The sequence below is a fragment of the Bufo bufo genome, chromosome 3, assembly GCF_905171765.1.
Source record: "Bufo bufo chromosome 3, aBufBuf1.1, whole genome shotgun sequence".
Taxonomy (NCBI): Eukaryota; Metazoa; Chordata; class Amphibia; order Anura; family Bufonidae; genus Bufo; species Bufo bufo.
Genome location: NC_053391.1, coordinates 451,904,747 through 451,920,110, shown reverse-complemented (window position 1 = coordinate 451,920,110; position 15,364 = coordinate 451,904,747).

Genomic DNA, 15,364 nt, shown 5'->3' with positions numbered 1-15,364 from the left:
CACTGCAGCATGTAGTCGCTCATGTGTGCCAGGCTGCCCAGAGGTAAGGACAAGCTGTCCTCTGTGGGAGGCGTATCGTCATCGTCCTGTGTTTCCCCCCAGCCACGCACCAGTGATGGGCCCGAGCTGCTTTGGGTGCCACCCCGCTGTGAACATGCTTCATCCTCATCCTCCTCCACCTCCTCCTCCTCCTCGTCCTCCTCGTCCTCCAGTAGTGGGCCCTGTCTGGCCACATTTGTACCTGGCCTCTGGTGTTGCAAAAAACCTCCCTCTGAGTCACTTCGAAGAGACTGGCCTGAAAGTGCTAAAAATGACCCCTCTTCCTCCTGGGCCACCTCCTCTTCCATCATCGCCCTAAGTGTTTTCTCAAGGAGACATAGAAGTGGTATTGTAACGCTGATAACGGCGTCATCGCCACTGGCCATGTTGGTGGAGTACTCGAAACAGCGCAACAGGGCATACAGGTCTCGCATGGAGGCCCAGTCATTGGTGGTGAAGTGTGTCTGATCCACAGTGCGACTGACCCGTGTGTGCTGCAGCTGAAACTCCACTATGGCCTGCTGCTGCTCGCACAGTCTGTCCAGCATATGCAAGGTGGAGTTCCACCTGGTGGGTACGTCGCATATGAGGCGGTGAGCGGGAAGGCGGAAATTATGCTGTAGCGCAGACAGGCGAGCAGCGGCAGGGTGTGAACGCCGGAAGCGCGAACAGACGGCCCGCACTTTATGCAGCAGCTCTGACATGTCGGGGTAGTTGCGAATGAACTTCTGCACCACCAAATTCAGCACATGCGCCAGGCAAGGGATGTGCGTCAAACCGGCTAGTCCCAGAGCTGCAACGAGATTTTGCCCATTATCGCACACCACCAGGCCGGGCTTGAGGCTCACCGGCAGCAACCACTCGTCGGTCTGTTGTTCTATACCCCACCACAACTCCTGTGCGGTGTGGGGCCTGTCCCTTAAACATATGAGTTTCAGAATGGCCTGCTGACGTTTACCCCGTGCTGTGCTGAAGTTGGTGGTGAAGGTGTGTGGCTGACTGGATGAGCAGGTGGAAGAAGAGGAGGAGGAAGCTGAGTAGGAGGAGGAGGAGACAGGAGGCAAAGAATGTTGCCCTGTGATCCTTGGCGGCGGAAGGACGTGCGCCAAACAGCTCTCCGCCTGGGGCCCAGCCGCCACTACATTTACCCAGTGTGCAGTTAGGGAGATATAGCGTCCCTGGCCGTGCTTACTGGTCCACGTATCTGTGGTTAGGTGGACCTTGCCACAGATGGCGTTGCGCAGTGCACACTTGATTTTATCGGACACTTGTTTGTGCAGGGAAGGCACGGCTCTCTTGGAGAAGTAGTGGCGGCTGGGAACAACATACTGTGGGACAGCAAGTGACATGAGCTGTTTGAAGCTGTGTGTGTCCACCAGCCTAAATGACAGGATTTCATAGGCCAGTAGTTTAGAAATGCTGGCATTGAGGGCCAGGGATCGAGGGTGGCTAGGTGGGAATTTACGCTTTCTCTCAAATGTTTGTGAGATGGAGAGCTGAACGCTGCCGTGTGACATGGTTGAGATGCTTGGTGACGCAGGTGGTGGTGTTGGTGGTACATCCCATGTTTGCTGGGCGGCAGGTGCCAACGTTCCTCCAGGGGCAGAGGAAGAGGCCGAGGCGGCGGCAGCAGCAGCAGAAGAGACCGAGGCAGCAGCAGCAGAAGAGGCAGCAGGGGGAGCCTGAGTGACTTCCTTGTTTTTAAGGTGTTTACTCCACTGCAGTTCAGGCTTTGCATGCAGGTGCCTGGTCATGCAGGTTGTGCTAAGGTTCAGAACGTTAATGCCTCGCTTCAGGCTCTGATGGCACAGCGTGCAAACCACTCGGGTCTTGTCGTCAGCACATTGTTTGAAGAAGTGCCATGCCAGGGAACTCCTTGAAGCTGCCTTTGGGGTGCTCGGTCCCAGATGGCGGCGGTCAGTAGCAGGCGGAGTCTCTTGGCGGCGGGTGTTCTGATTTTGCCCACTGCTCCCTCTTTTGCTACGCTGTTGGCTCAATCTCACCACTGCCTCTTCCTCCGAACTCTGAAAGTCAGTGGCATGACCTTCATTCCATGTGGGGTCTAGGACCTCATCGTCCCCTGCATCGTCTTCCACCCAGTCTTGACCCCTGACCTCCTGTTCAGTCTGCACACTGCAGAAAGACGCAGCAGTTGGCACCTGTGTTTCGTCATCATCAGAGACGTGCTGAGGTGGTATTCCCATGTCCTCATCATCAGGAAACATAAGTGGTTGTGCGTTAGTGCATTCTATCTCTTCCACCCCTGGTGAAGAGCTAGGTGGATGCCCTTGGGAAACCCTGGCAGCAGAGTCTTCAAACAGCATAAGAGACTGCTGCATAACTTGAGGCTCAGACAGTTTCCCTGATATGCATGGGGGTGATGTGACAGACTGTGTGACAGGTTAAGGTTTAATCTCAGAATCAGACTTCTATCTGCACGGTAGAGTGTGTCTTAGGTTTTTCTGAATGACACTATCAGTACCTTCAATGTAAGATATCCTTTTTGGGATAGATTTCAAGTAGGCCTCAAATACCAGAAACTAGTTATTTTGAGAATGGCAAATTTGGGAATAGTTTTTCAACCCAGAAAAAAAAGTGTGCTTTTACGGTCACTACAAATAACTTGACCAGCTAAAACAGTACAGATTTGCTTGAATAGAAATGTGAGACCTGTTTTTTTTTGCACTGTGTGACAGGTTAAGGTTTAATCTCAGAATCAGACTTCTATCTGCACGGTAGCGTGTGTCTTAGGTTTTTCTGAATGACACTATCAGTACCTTCAATGTAAGATATCCTTTTTGGGATAGATTTCAAGTAGGCCTCATGTACCAGAAACTAGTTATTTTGAGACTGGCAAATTTGGGAATAGTTTTTCAACCCAGAAAAAAAAGTGTGCTTTTACGGTCACTACAAATAACTTGACCAGCTAAAACAGTACAGATTTGCTTGAATAGAAATGTGAGACCTGTTTTTTTTTGCACTGTGTGACAGGTTAAGGTTTAATCTCAGTATCAGACTTCTATCTGCACGGTAGAGTGTGTCTTAGGTTTTTCTGAATGACACTATCAGTACCTTCAATGTAAGATATCCTTTTTGGGATAGATTTCAAGTAGGCCTCAAATACCAGAAACTAGTTATTTTGAGAATGGCAAATTTGGGAATAGTTTTTCAACCCAGAAAAAAAAGTGTGCTTTTACGGTCACTACAAATAACTTGACCAGCTAAAACAGTACAGATTTGCTTGAATAGAAATGTGAGACCTGTTTTTTTTTGCACTGTGTGACAGGTTAAGGTTTAATCTCAGAATCAGACTTCTATCTGCACGGTAGCGTGTGTCTTAGGTTTTTCTGAATGACACTATCAGTACCTTCAATGTAAGATATCCTTTTTGGGATAGATTTCAAGTAGGCCTCATGTACCAGAAACTAGTTATTTTGAGAATGGCAAATTTGGGAATAGTTTTTCAACCCAGAAAAAAAAGTGTGCTTTTACGGTCACTACAAATAACTTGACCAGCTAAAACAGTACAGATTTGCTTGAATAGAAATGTGAGACCTGTTTTTTTTTGCACTGTGTGACAGGTTAAGGTTTAATCTCAGAATCAGACTTCTATCTGCACGGTAGAGAGTGTCTTAGGTTTTTCTGAATGACACTATCAGTACCTTCAATGTAAGATATCCTTTTTGGGATAGATTTCAAGTAGGCCTCAAATACCAGAAACTAGTTATTTTGAGAATGGCAAATTTGGGAATAGTTTTTCAACCCAGAAAAAAAAGTGTGCTTTTACGGTCACTACAAATAACTTGACCAGCTAAAACAGTACAGATTTGCTTGAATAGAAATGTGAGACCTGTTTTTTTTTGCACTGTGTGACAGGTTAAGGTTTAATCTCAGAATCAGACTTCTATCTGCACGGTAGCGTGTGTCTTAGGTTTTTCTGAATGACACTATCAGTACCTTCAATGTAAGATATCCTTTTTGGGATAGATTTCAAGTAGGCCTCATGTACCAGAAACTAGTTATTTTGAGACTGGCAAATTTGGGAATAGTTTTTCAACCCAGAAAAAAAAGTGTGCTTTTACGGTCACTACAAATAACTTGACCAGCTAAAACAGTACAGATTTGCTTGAATAGAAATGTGAGACCTGTTTTTTTTTGCACTGTGTGACAGGTTAAGGTTTAATCTCAGAATCAGACTTCTATCTGCACGGTAGCGTGTGTCTTAGGTTTTTCTGAATGACACTATCAGTACCTTCAATGTAAGATATCCTTTTTGGGATAGATTTCAAGTAGGCCTCAAATACCAGAAACTAGTTATTTTGAGAATGGCAAATTTGGGAATAGTTTTTCAACCCAGAAAAAAAAGTGTGCTTTTACGGTCACTACAAATAACTTGACCAGCTAAAACAGTACAGATTTGCTTGAATAGAAATGTGAGACCTGTTTTTTTTTGCACTGTGTGACAGGTTAAGGTTTAATCTCAGAATCAGACTTCTATCTGCACGGTAGAGTGTGTCTTTGGTTTTTCTGAATGACACTATCAGTACCTTCAATGTAAGATATCCTTTTTGGGATAGATTTCAAGTAGGCCTCATGTACCAGAAACTAGTTATTTTGAGAATGGCAAATTTGGGAATAGTTTTTCAACCCAGAAAAAAAAGTGTGCTTTTACGGTCACTACAAATAACTTGACCAGCTAAAACAGTACAGATTTGCTTGAATAGAAATGTGAGACCTGTTTTTTTTTGCACTGTGTGACAGGTTAAGGTTTAATCTCAGAATCAGACTTCTATCTGCACGGTAGAGTGTGTCTTAGGTTTTTCTGAATGACACTATCAGTACCTTCAATGTAAGATATCCTTTTTGGGATAGATTTCAAGTAGGCCTCAAATACCAGAAACTAGTTATTTTGAGAATGGCAAATTTGGGAAAAGTTTTTTAACCCAGAAAAAAAAGTGTGCTTTTACGGTCACTACAAATAACTTGACCAGCTAAAACAGTACAGATTTGCTTGAATAGAAATGTGAGACCTGTTTTTTTTTGCACTGTGTGACAGGTTAAGGTTTAATCTCAGAATCAGACTTCTATCTGCACGGTAGCGTGTGTCTTAGGTTTTTCTGAATAACACTATCAGTACCTTCAATGTAAGATATCCTTTTTGGGATAGATTTCAAGTAGGCCTCAAATACCAGAAACTAGTTATTTTGAGAATGGCAAATTTGGGAATAGTTTTTCAACCCAGAAAAAAAAGTGTGCTTTTACGGTCACTACAAATAACTTGACCAGCTAAAACAGTACAGATTTGCTTGAATAGAAATGTGAGACCTGTTTTTTTTTGCACTGTGTGACAGGTTAAGGTTTAATCTCAGAATCAGACTTCTATCTGCACGGTAGAGTGTGTCTTAGGTTTTTCTGAATGACACTATCAGTACCTTCAATGTAAGATATCCTTTTTGGGATAGATTTCAAGTAGGCCTCAAATACCAGAAACTAGTTATTTTGAGAATGGCAAATTTGGGAAAAGTTTTTTAACCCAGAAAAAAAAGTGTGCTTTTACGGTCACTACAAATAACTTGACCAGCTAAAACAGTACAGATTTGCTTGAATAGAAATGTGAGACCTGTTTTTTTTTGCACTGTGTGACAGGTTAAGGTTTAATCTCAGAATCAGACTTCTATCTGCACGGTAGAGAGTGTCTTAGGTTTTTCTGAATGACACTATCAGTACCTTCAATGTAAGATATCCTTTTTGGGATAGATTTCAAGTAGGCCTCAAATACCAGAAACTAGTTATTTTGAGAATGGCAAATTTGCGAATAGTTTTTCAACCCAGAAAAAAATGTGTGCTTTTACGGTCACTACAAATAACTTGACCAGCTAAAACAGTACAGATTTGCTTGAATAGAAATGTGAGACCTGTTTTTTTTTGCACTGTGTGACAGGTTAAGGTTTAATCTCAGAATCAGACTTCTATCTGCACGGTAGAGTGTGTCTTTGGTTTTTCTGAATGACACTATCAGTACCTTCAATGTAAGATATCCTTTTTGGGATAGATTTCAAGTAGGCCTCATGTACCAGAAACTAGTTATTTTGAGAATGGCAAATTTGGGAATAGTTTTTCAACCCAGAAAAAAAAGTGTGCTTTTACGGTCACTACAAATAACTTGACCAGCTAAAACAGTACAGATTTGCTTGAATAGAAATGTGAGACCTGTTTTTTTTTGCACTGTGTGACAGGTTAAGGTTTAATCTCAGAATCAGACTTCTATCTGCACGGTAGCGTGTGTCTTAGGTTTTTCTGAATGACACTATCAGTACCTTCAATGTAAGATATCCTTTTTGGGATAGATTTCAAGTAGGCCTCAAATACCAGAAACTAGTTATTTTGAGAATGGCAAATTTGGGACTAGTTTTTCAACCCAGAAAAAAAAGTGTGCTTTTACGGTCACTACAAATAACTTGACCAGCTAAAACAGTACAGATTTGCTTGAATAGAAATGTGAGACCTGTTTTTTTTTGCACTGTGTGACAGGTTAAGGTTTAATCTCAGAATCAGACTTCTATCTGCACGGTAGAGTGTGTCTTTGGTTTTTCTGAATGACACTATCAGTACCTTCAATGTAAGATATCCTTTTTGGGATAGATTTCAAGTAGGCCTCATGTACCAGAAACTAGTTATTTTGAGAATGGCAAATTTGGGAATAGTTTTTCAACCCAGAAAAAAAAGTGTGCTTTTACGGTCACTACAAATAACTTGACCAGCTAAAACAGTACAGATTTGCTTGAATAGAAATGTGAGACCTGTTTTTTTTTGCACTGTGTGACAGGTTAAGGTTTAATCTCAGAATCAGACTTCTATCTGCACGGTAGAGTGTGTCTTAGGTTTTTCTGAATGACACTATCAGTACCTTCAATGTAAGATATCCTTTTTGGGATAGATTTCAAGTAGGCCTCAAATACCAGAAACTAGTTATTTTGAGAATGGCAAATTTGGGAAAAGTTTTTTAACCCAGAAAAAAAAGTGTGCTTTTACGGTCACTACAAATAACTTGACCAGCTAAAACAGTACAGATTTGCTTGAATAGAAATGTGAGACCTGTTTTTTTTTGCACTGTGTGACAGGTTAAGGTTTAATCTCAGAATCAGACTTCTATCTGCACGGTAGCGTGTGTCTTAGGTTTTTCTGAATGACACTATCAGTACCTTCAATGTAAGATATCCTTTTTGGGATAGATTTCAAGTAGGCCTCAAATACCAGAAACTAGTTATTTTGAGAATGGCAAATTTGGGAATAGTTTTTCAACCCAGAAAAAAAAGTGTGCTTTTACGGTCACTACAAATAACTTGACCAGCTAAAACAGTACAGATTTGCTTGAATAGAAATGTGAGACCTGTTTTTTTTTTGCACTGTGTGACAGGTTAAGGTTTAATCTCAGAATCAGACTTCTATCTGCACGGTAGCGTGTGTCTTAGGTTTTTCTGAATGACACTATCAGTACCTTCAATGTAAGATATCCTTTTTGGGATAGATTTCAAGTAGGCCTCATGTACCAGAAACTAGTTATTTTGAGACTGGCAAATTTGGGAATAGTTTTTCAACCCAGAAAAAAAAGTGTGCTTTTACGGTCACTACAAATAACTTGACCAGCTAAAACAGTACAGATTTGCTTGAATAGAAATGTGAGACCTGTTTTTTTTGCACTGTGTGACAGGTTAAGGTTTAATCTCAGAATCAGACTTCTATCTGCACGGTAGCGTGTGTCTTAGGTTTTTCTGAATGACACTATCAGTACCTTCAATGTAAGATATCCTTTTTGGGATAGATTTCAAGTAGGCCTCAAATACCAGAAACTAGTTATTTTGAGAATGGCAAATTTGGGAATAGTTTTTCAACCCAGAAAAAAAAGTGTGCTTTTACGGTCACTACAAATAACTTGACCAGCTAAAACAGTACAGATTTGCTTGAATAGAAATGTGAGACCTGTTTTTTTTGCACTGTGTGACAGGTTAAGGTTTAATCTCAGAATCAGACTTCTATCTGCACGGTAGAGTGTGTCTTTGGTTTTTCTGAATGACACTATCAGTACCTTCAATGTAAGATATCCTTTTTGGGATAGATTTCAAGTAGGCCTCAAATACCAGAAACTAGTTATTTTGAGAATGGCAAATTTGGGAATAGTTTTTCAACCCAGAAAAAAAAGTGTGCTTTTACGGTCACTACAAATAACTTGACCAGCTAAAACAGTACAGATTTGCTTGAATAGAAATGTGAGACCTGTTTTTTTTTGCACTGTGTGACAGGTTAAGGTTTAATCTCAGAATCAGACTTCTATCTGCACGGTAGCGTGTGTCTTAGGTTTTTCTGAATGACACTATCAGTACCTTCAATGTAAGATATCCTTTTTGGGATAGATTTCAAGTAGGCCTCATGTACCAGAAACTAGTTATTTTGAGACTGGCAAATTTGGGAATAGTTTTTCAACCCAGAAAAAAAAGTGTGCTTTTACGGTCACTACAAATAACTTGACCAGCTAAAACAGTACAGATTTGCTTGAATAGAAATGTGAGACCTGTTTTTTTTTGCACTGTGTGACAGGTTAAGGTTTAATCTCAGAATCAGACTTCTATCTGCACGGTAGAGTGTGTCTTAGGTTTTTCTGAATGACACTATCAGTACCTTTAATGTAAGATATCCTTTTTGGGATAGATTTCAAGTAGGCCTCAAATACCAGAAACTAGTTATTTTGAGAATGGCAAATTTGGGAATAGTTTTTCAACCCAGAAAAAAAAGTGTGCTTTTACGGTCACTACAAATAACTTGACCAGCTAAAACAGTACAGATTTGCTTGAATAGAAATGTGAGACCTGTTTTTTTTTGCACTGTGTGACAGGTTAAGGTTTAATCTCAGAATCAGACTTCTATCTGCACGGTAGCGTGTGTCTTAGGTTTTTCTGAATGACACTATCAGTACCTTCAATGTAAGATATCCTTTTTGGGATAGATTTCAAGTAGGCCTCATGTACCAGAAACTAGTTATTTTGAGAATGGCAAATTTGGGAATAGTTTTTCAACCCAGAAAAAAAAGTGTGCTTTTACGGTCACTACAAATAACTTGACCAGCTAAAACAGTACAGATTTGCTTGAATAGAAATGTGAGACCTGTTTTTTTTTGCACTGTGTGACAGGTTAAGGTTTAATCTCAGAATCAGACTTCTATCTGCACGGTAGCGTGTGTCTTAGGTTTTTCTGAATGACACTATCAGTACCTTCAATGTAAGATATCCTTTTTGGGATAGATTTCAAGTAGGCCTAAAATACCAGAAACTAGTTATTTTGAGAATGGCAAATTTGGGAATAGTTTTTCAAACCAGAAAAAAAAAATGTGCTTTTACGGTCACTACAAATAACTTGACCAGCTAAAACAGTACAGATTTGCTTGAATAGAAATGTGAGACCTGTTTTTTTTTGCACTGTGTGACAGGTTAAGGTTTAATCTCAGAATCAGACTTCTATCTGCACGGTAGAGTGTGTCTTAGGTTTTTCTGAATGACACTATCAGTACCTTCAATGTAAGATATCCTTTTTGGGATAGATTTCAAGTAGGCCTCATATACCAGAAACTAGTTATTTTGAGAATGGCAAATTTGGGAATAGTTTTTCAACCCAGAACAAAAAGTGTGCTTTTACGGTCACTACAAATAACTTGACCAGCTAAAACAGTACAGATTTGGTTGAATAGAAATGTCAGGTCTATTTTTTAGGCGCTGGGTGACAGTCTCAACTTGCCCCTGATGTAGTATATGGCCAAAAAATAACCACACTGTTGATGGTTAAATGCACTTGGGTGACACAGGCTCAGCCTACACCAGATGTAGTATATGGCCAAAAAATAATTAGACTGTTGATGGTTAAATGCACTTCGGTGACACAGGCTCAGCCTGCAGCTGATGTAGTATATGGCCAAAAAATAACCAGACTGTTGATGGTTAAATGCACTTCGGTGACACAGGCTCAGCCTGCAGCTGATGTAGGATATAGCACAAAATAACCACACTATTGATTGTTAAATACACTTGGTGATAGCTCGTGCTGGCGCACCACAAGTCACAAAATGGCCGCCGATCACCCCAGAAAAAAAGTGATCTAAAAACGCTCTGGGCAGCCTCAAAAAAGTGAGCAAGTCAATACTAGCACTTCAATGATCCACAGCTGCAGATCGATCACAGAATGAAGTCTTTTGGAGGAGTTAATCACTGCCTAATCTCGCCCTAACGTCGCAGCTGCAACCTCTCCCTTTGCTTCAATCAGCAGAGTGACGTGCAGCGCAACGTGACCCAAGCTTATATAGAGGCTGGGTCACATGCTGCACTGGCCAATCACAGCCATGCCAATAGTAGGCAAGGCTGTGATGGCCTCTTGGGGCAAGTAGTATGACGCTTGTTGATTGGCTGCTTTGCAGCCTTTCAAAAAGCGCCAAGAAAGCGCCGAACACCGAACCCGAACACAGACTTTTACGAAAATGTTCGGGTTCGGGTCCGTGTCACGGACACCCCAAAATTCGGTACGAACCCGAACTATACAGTTCGGGTTCGCTCATCCCTAGTAGTGAGGAAGTTGCGTGACGGGTGGTATACAGTATTTAAATTAAAAAATATATAAATAAATATGGAGCAGAACTGGATAGGGATTTGTAAACTAAAGTGAAGGTTTTGAATTGATAATTAATTGGCAGCCAGCCAGTGGTGAAAATTAAAGGGGTTCTGCAGTTTGTTTAAACTGATGATCTATCCTCTGGATAGATCATCAGCATCTGATCGGTGGGGGTCTGACACCCGGGACCCCCTCCAATTATCTGTTTGAGAAGGTAGCGGCTCTCCAGGAGCGCCTCAGCCTTCTCACTGTTTACCGGAGGCCCAGTGACGTCACGACTAGTATCAATGGCCTGGGCGAAGCTAAGCTCCATTCAAGTGAACAGAGCTTAGCCCCGCCCAGGCCAGTTAATACTTTTAGATACGGTTGATCACAGCACTCATCTAATTACTGGCTTTTCACAGGGTGCTCACCTGGGTCCCTAAATCCACCTATGGGCCCTATTCTTGTTGCATAAACAAATTGACAGCACTCCATGGCCAGTTGATACTAGTCGTGATGTCACTGGGCCTGCGGTAAACAGCGAGAAGGCCGCGGCGCTACTGCCAGCGCCGCCGCCTTCTCAAACAGTTGATCGGCAGGGGTCCAGGGTGTCGGACCCCCGCCGATCAGATGCTGATGATCTATCCAGAGGATAGATCATCAGTTTAAAGAATCTGCAGAACCCCTTTAAGGGTAGAAACCTGTTTATGAGATAAGCTCTGTGGAAGATGTCAAGATAATAATTAAAGATGTGGTATGCTGTGTAGCTCTCCTTCATGTGTAAAGCAAACTGTATCTCTAGTGCCACCTATTGTGGGTAGCTGCTCCTTGAATCAATGTCTGACCTTTTAATAGGCCTTGCAACATAACTAAGGATATCAGCCAAACCAGAATCTCTTCTTCAAGGGTTTAGGGTATGCAGATTTTGCATTCATTCTAATTTGTGAACAGGTCTTCAAAGGAAAAACAAAGGATAGGTGAAGGAAAAGCTAGAGTAGGATTAATTTTAGTGGTTCTTTTACACGTGTTTCATTCTGCACAATGGGTGACTGAGCACAGGCAAGATGTGATATCTTGTTAGCCAAAAAGATATAGCTATCTTGGTTTATATCTTGGTATTTTAATGTATAAGTTATAGCTATTATCTGAAGCTTGTTTTCAGAACATCAATTACTGTTACTTGAAGACTTAAGCAGGTCATGCACATAAGATGTATGTCACTTGTACTCACTGATTTCAAGCTGACCATTTAGCGTGTATGGAGGTTTCTCAACTACACCACCACCACAACCACCACAACAGCAGATGTCAGGATAAGGATCCGGTAAATTGAATTTCAACTGCCCAATTCTTTTCTTCTTCATTAGATAATCTTCTGCAGGAGAACTCTGCCAGTGCCTTCCTCATCCTCTTCCTACTTATAACACGTGAGTCTACTTTCACACTCGAGTTTTGGCTTTCCGTTTGTGAGATCCGTTCAGGGCTCTCACAAGCGGTCCACAACGGATCAGTTTGCATCAATTCAGTCTCCATTCCGCTTTGGAGACGGACACCAAAACACTGCTTGCAGCGTTTTGGTGCCAAATGTTTTCACTGACACAATCTGGCACAATAGAAAACGGATCCGTCCTCCATTGACTTTCAATGGTGTTCAAGACAGATCCGTCTTGGCTATGTTACAGATAATACAAATGGATCCGTTCTGAATGGATGCAGACGGTTGCATTATCTGGACGGATCCGTCCATGACGGATCCGTACAAAACACAAGTGTGAAAGTAGCCTTAGCTGAACTGCTCTTTTATTTCTACTAAAGGTTTATGGATAAACTGGCAACAGGGTGTTACTAGCAGGGCGTATGTCGCTGCACATAAGGTCCAATCTGTCCTGCTAGAATCTGACTATGGGCAGACACACTCCTTTGAAAAGGGGAATAGTAACACCCAGTTGGTAATGTATCAGTACATCTAACAGGAATAATAGAAGAACAGCACAATATACAGTTATAAAAATAGATGCTCCTGAGTTATTATTGCACGAGGAATGCATGTAGTAACTAAAAAAAGACATGTCAGAACAGGTGACAGGTCCTGCTTAAGCAGTACTGTACATAGATGAGTGCCAGGTTCCTTCCTGGCATCCTTATAGCTACAGCCACACTAATTTGGAAATAACTGCAACTACTCTGTAAGTACAGTACTACGCCACTTTAACACTTTCATATTTTGGTTGATATTTTGTGTCAGTATTTGTAAACCAAACCAGAAGTAGAACATGAACAGAGAAAAAGTATAGTAGAAAGATTTGCTCCTCTTAGGCATGTTCCTGATTTAAAATACTGGCAAAAAATAATGACCAAAATACTGTTATATGAAAAAGGCCCTGAAAACAAAATAACTTCCTTATAAAGTGGGAACCAGAGCAACTCAAATATGTTTGACTGTTGCCAAGAAATCAAATAACCTATCAATAACTAGACCTATCGTAAGGGCACACCCAAGAAATACAAATAAACCTACAAAGAACAAATACCCAGAGCAAAAACAGCCACAACAGATAAAAATATATTTTCTTTACTCAATGCAATAAAAAATGGCTCCTGACGAAGCTATTGGCAAAAAGTGCTGGGTAAGTGAGGGCTTCTCATGCAGACCATTTTATGCTGTTACATTCTCTTATGGTTGGGCATAATCAATGGTGGACGCTTTTGCACCACATTCATCAGTGGGGCATTGCATTTGCACTTTATGCACTGTATTTCATTGCAGTCCATTTTGAATGCCATTTTACTTGATTCCCCAAACTTAGACTATACATGTCCAACATTTACACCTTATATTATGCGCTTACTTGCCTGAATTGTGTTTGTCCCTCACATAAAAAAAGTAGTAGTGTGGATTCCTCTAATTTGTAAACTTTCATATATGTATTTTACTTGCATTCAAAAAAGGAAAGATATTTTTTATACTTTGTGGCTGTTTTTGCGCTGGGCATTTGCACCACTGTTTTTTGTAGGTTTATTTGTTGCCAAGAAATGCTGCATTCAGCAAATTAAAAGGATGTATCCCAGATATATCTATTTTCGACATAGCTGCACATATGGCATAACATTAGTGAATTGAATCATGACACATATTCAGGTCTCATTTTAAGCAATTTTTGCATTATGCTAAAAACAAGGTCTCAGATCAACTTTGCTGACTACACTAGGCGAAATGATGATTGATGAACATGCATGACTTCTCTGACAATGCTCAAGAGAACAGATGCAGCCCACACACACTGGTACAGTATTTGTAGACACCTGGTTGCCTAGATAGAAACTCTGGAAGATAAGGTATATTTGGGGCCGGAGTGAAGCATAGCTGTTAATTTACAAATTATGCAGACAGGCTTGATATTATAAACCGCAATTAAACACACGTGCAGATATTGGCCACCTTGCCACAGTTAGGATTCGTCTCACTGCAAACGAGGCCATGTATTATGTTTAATTTTAATTATGTTAATTGTTACCTCTAAGTCCCTTGCAAACTGCATAATAATGCTAAAACGCTACCTGGGAGGGTTTTCAAAGGTAAATATTGTATATAGTATCCGACAAGCACACAAAACAAGTAGGTTAAACTGTATTTATATCATACTGCAACATTAAAATGTGATTTATTGCTGTGGGTGTTGTAGGACAGTTGGGAGAAATCAAAAATGTCTCTCAAATGGGTTGAAAAAGGTGTGTTTCAATTTTGCCTGCAATTAAGCTGAAAGTGGTATTCCTACTGCAGTTTATCGCATTCATATGAGTCTTTTATTGCCTTTATTTTATATACTACCACAATGAATTAACACTCTAGAGCATCATTACTTGGTCATCTCAGGATAATTAGCAAGTGAAATTGCCATCTCTTGCTAATTAGTTTCTCTCATCAGCAAGCACTGCATCAACATGTGCTGATAATGCCACAATGCTGATACATTCTACAATCTGATATCACTTGTCATTTGTAAAAATGATTTCTTAAATGTAGTTCCTTGCTTGATTTTTTTCTTTTATTTTGCATATCTGTCATCATTTTCTTCATACAAAATTTTATATACCAGAAAGACAAACTGATTAAATGAAAAAAATACACTTTTATGGTATTAGTTTTTTAATTGAAAGAAAAAGTTATTCAACACCTATATCACTCTAGTGAAAAATGTAAAGAGTTTCCCAGGACTCAAATAGTGCTAACCTTTCCTCAGGATAGGTCATTCATATCAGAACATTGGGTGTCCAACACCTCGCACCCTCATGATCAGCTGTTTCAAGCAACCTCCGTCTCCAGAAACTATACAGCATACATAGCTGGAAGCGGAAGGCTCTGTACATTGTGTAGAGGATGGGGTATTGCAGATCAGCTCTGTCTCATTCACACGCGCTGCAATACATAGGCGCAGTAAACTACATCATGCACAGAGTCTTCTGCTTCTGCTCCACACACTGTATAATTTCGAGTGCATCGACTGCCTGAAACAGCTGATCGTGGGGGTGCCAGGTGTTGGATATCCATTGTTCTGATATTCATGGTTAATCCTGAGGGCAAGTCATCAATATCTATAGCTCAGACACCTTTAATTATTCAAAAACTTTCAAAATATGTCCACACTTGACTTGGCCACAGCAATCCTTTCCTTTTAAATGTACCTTTAACCTT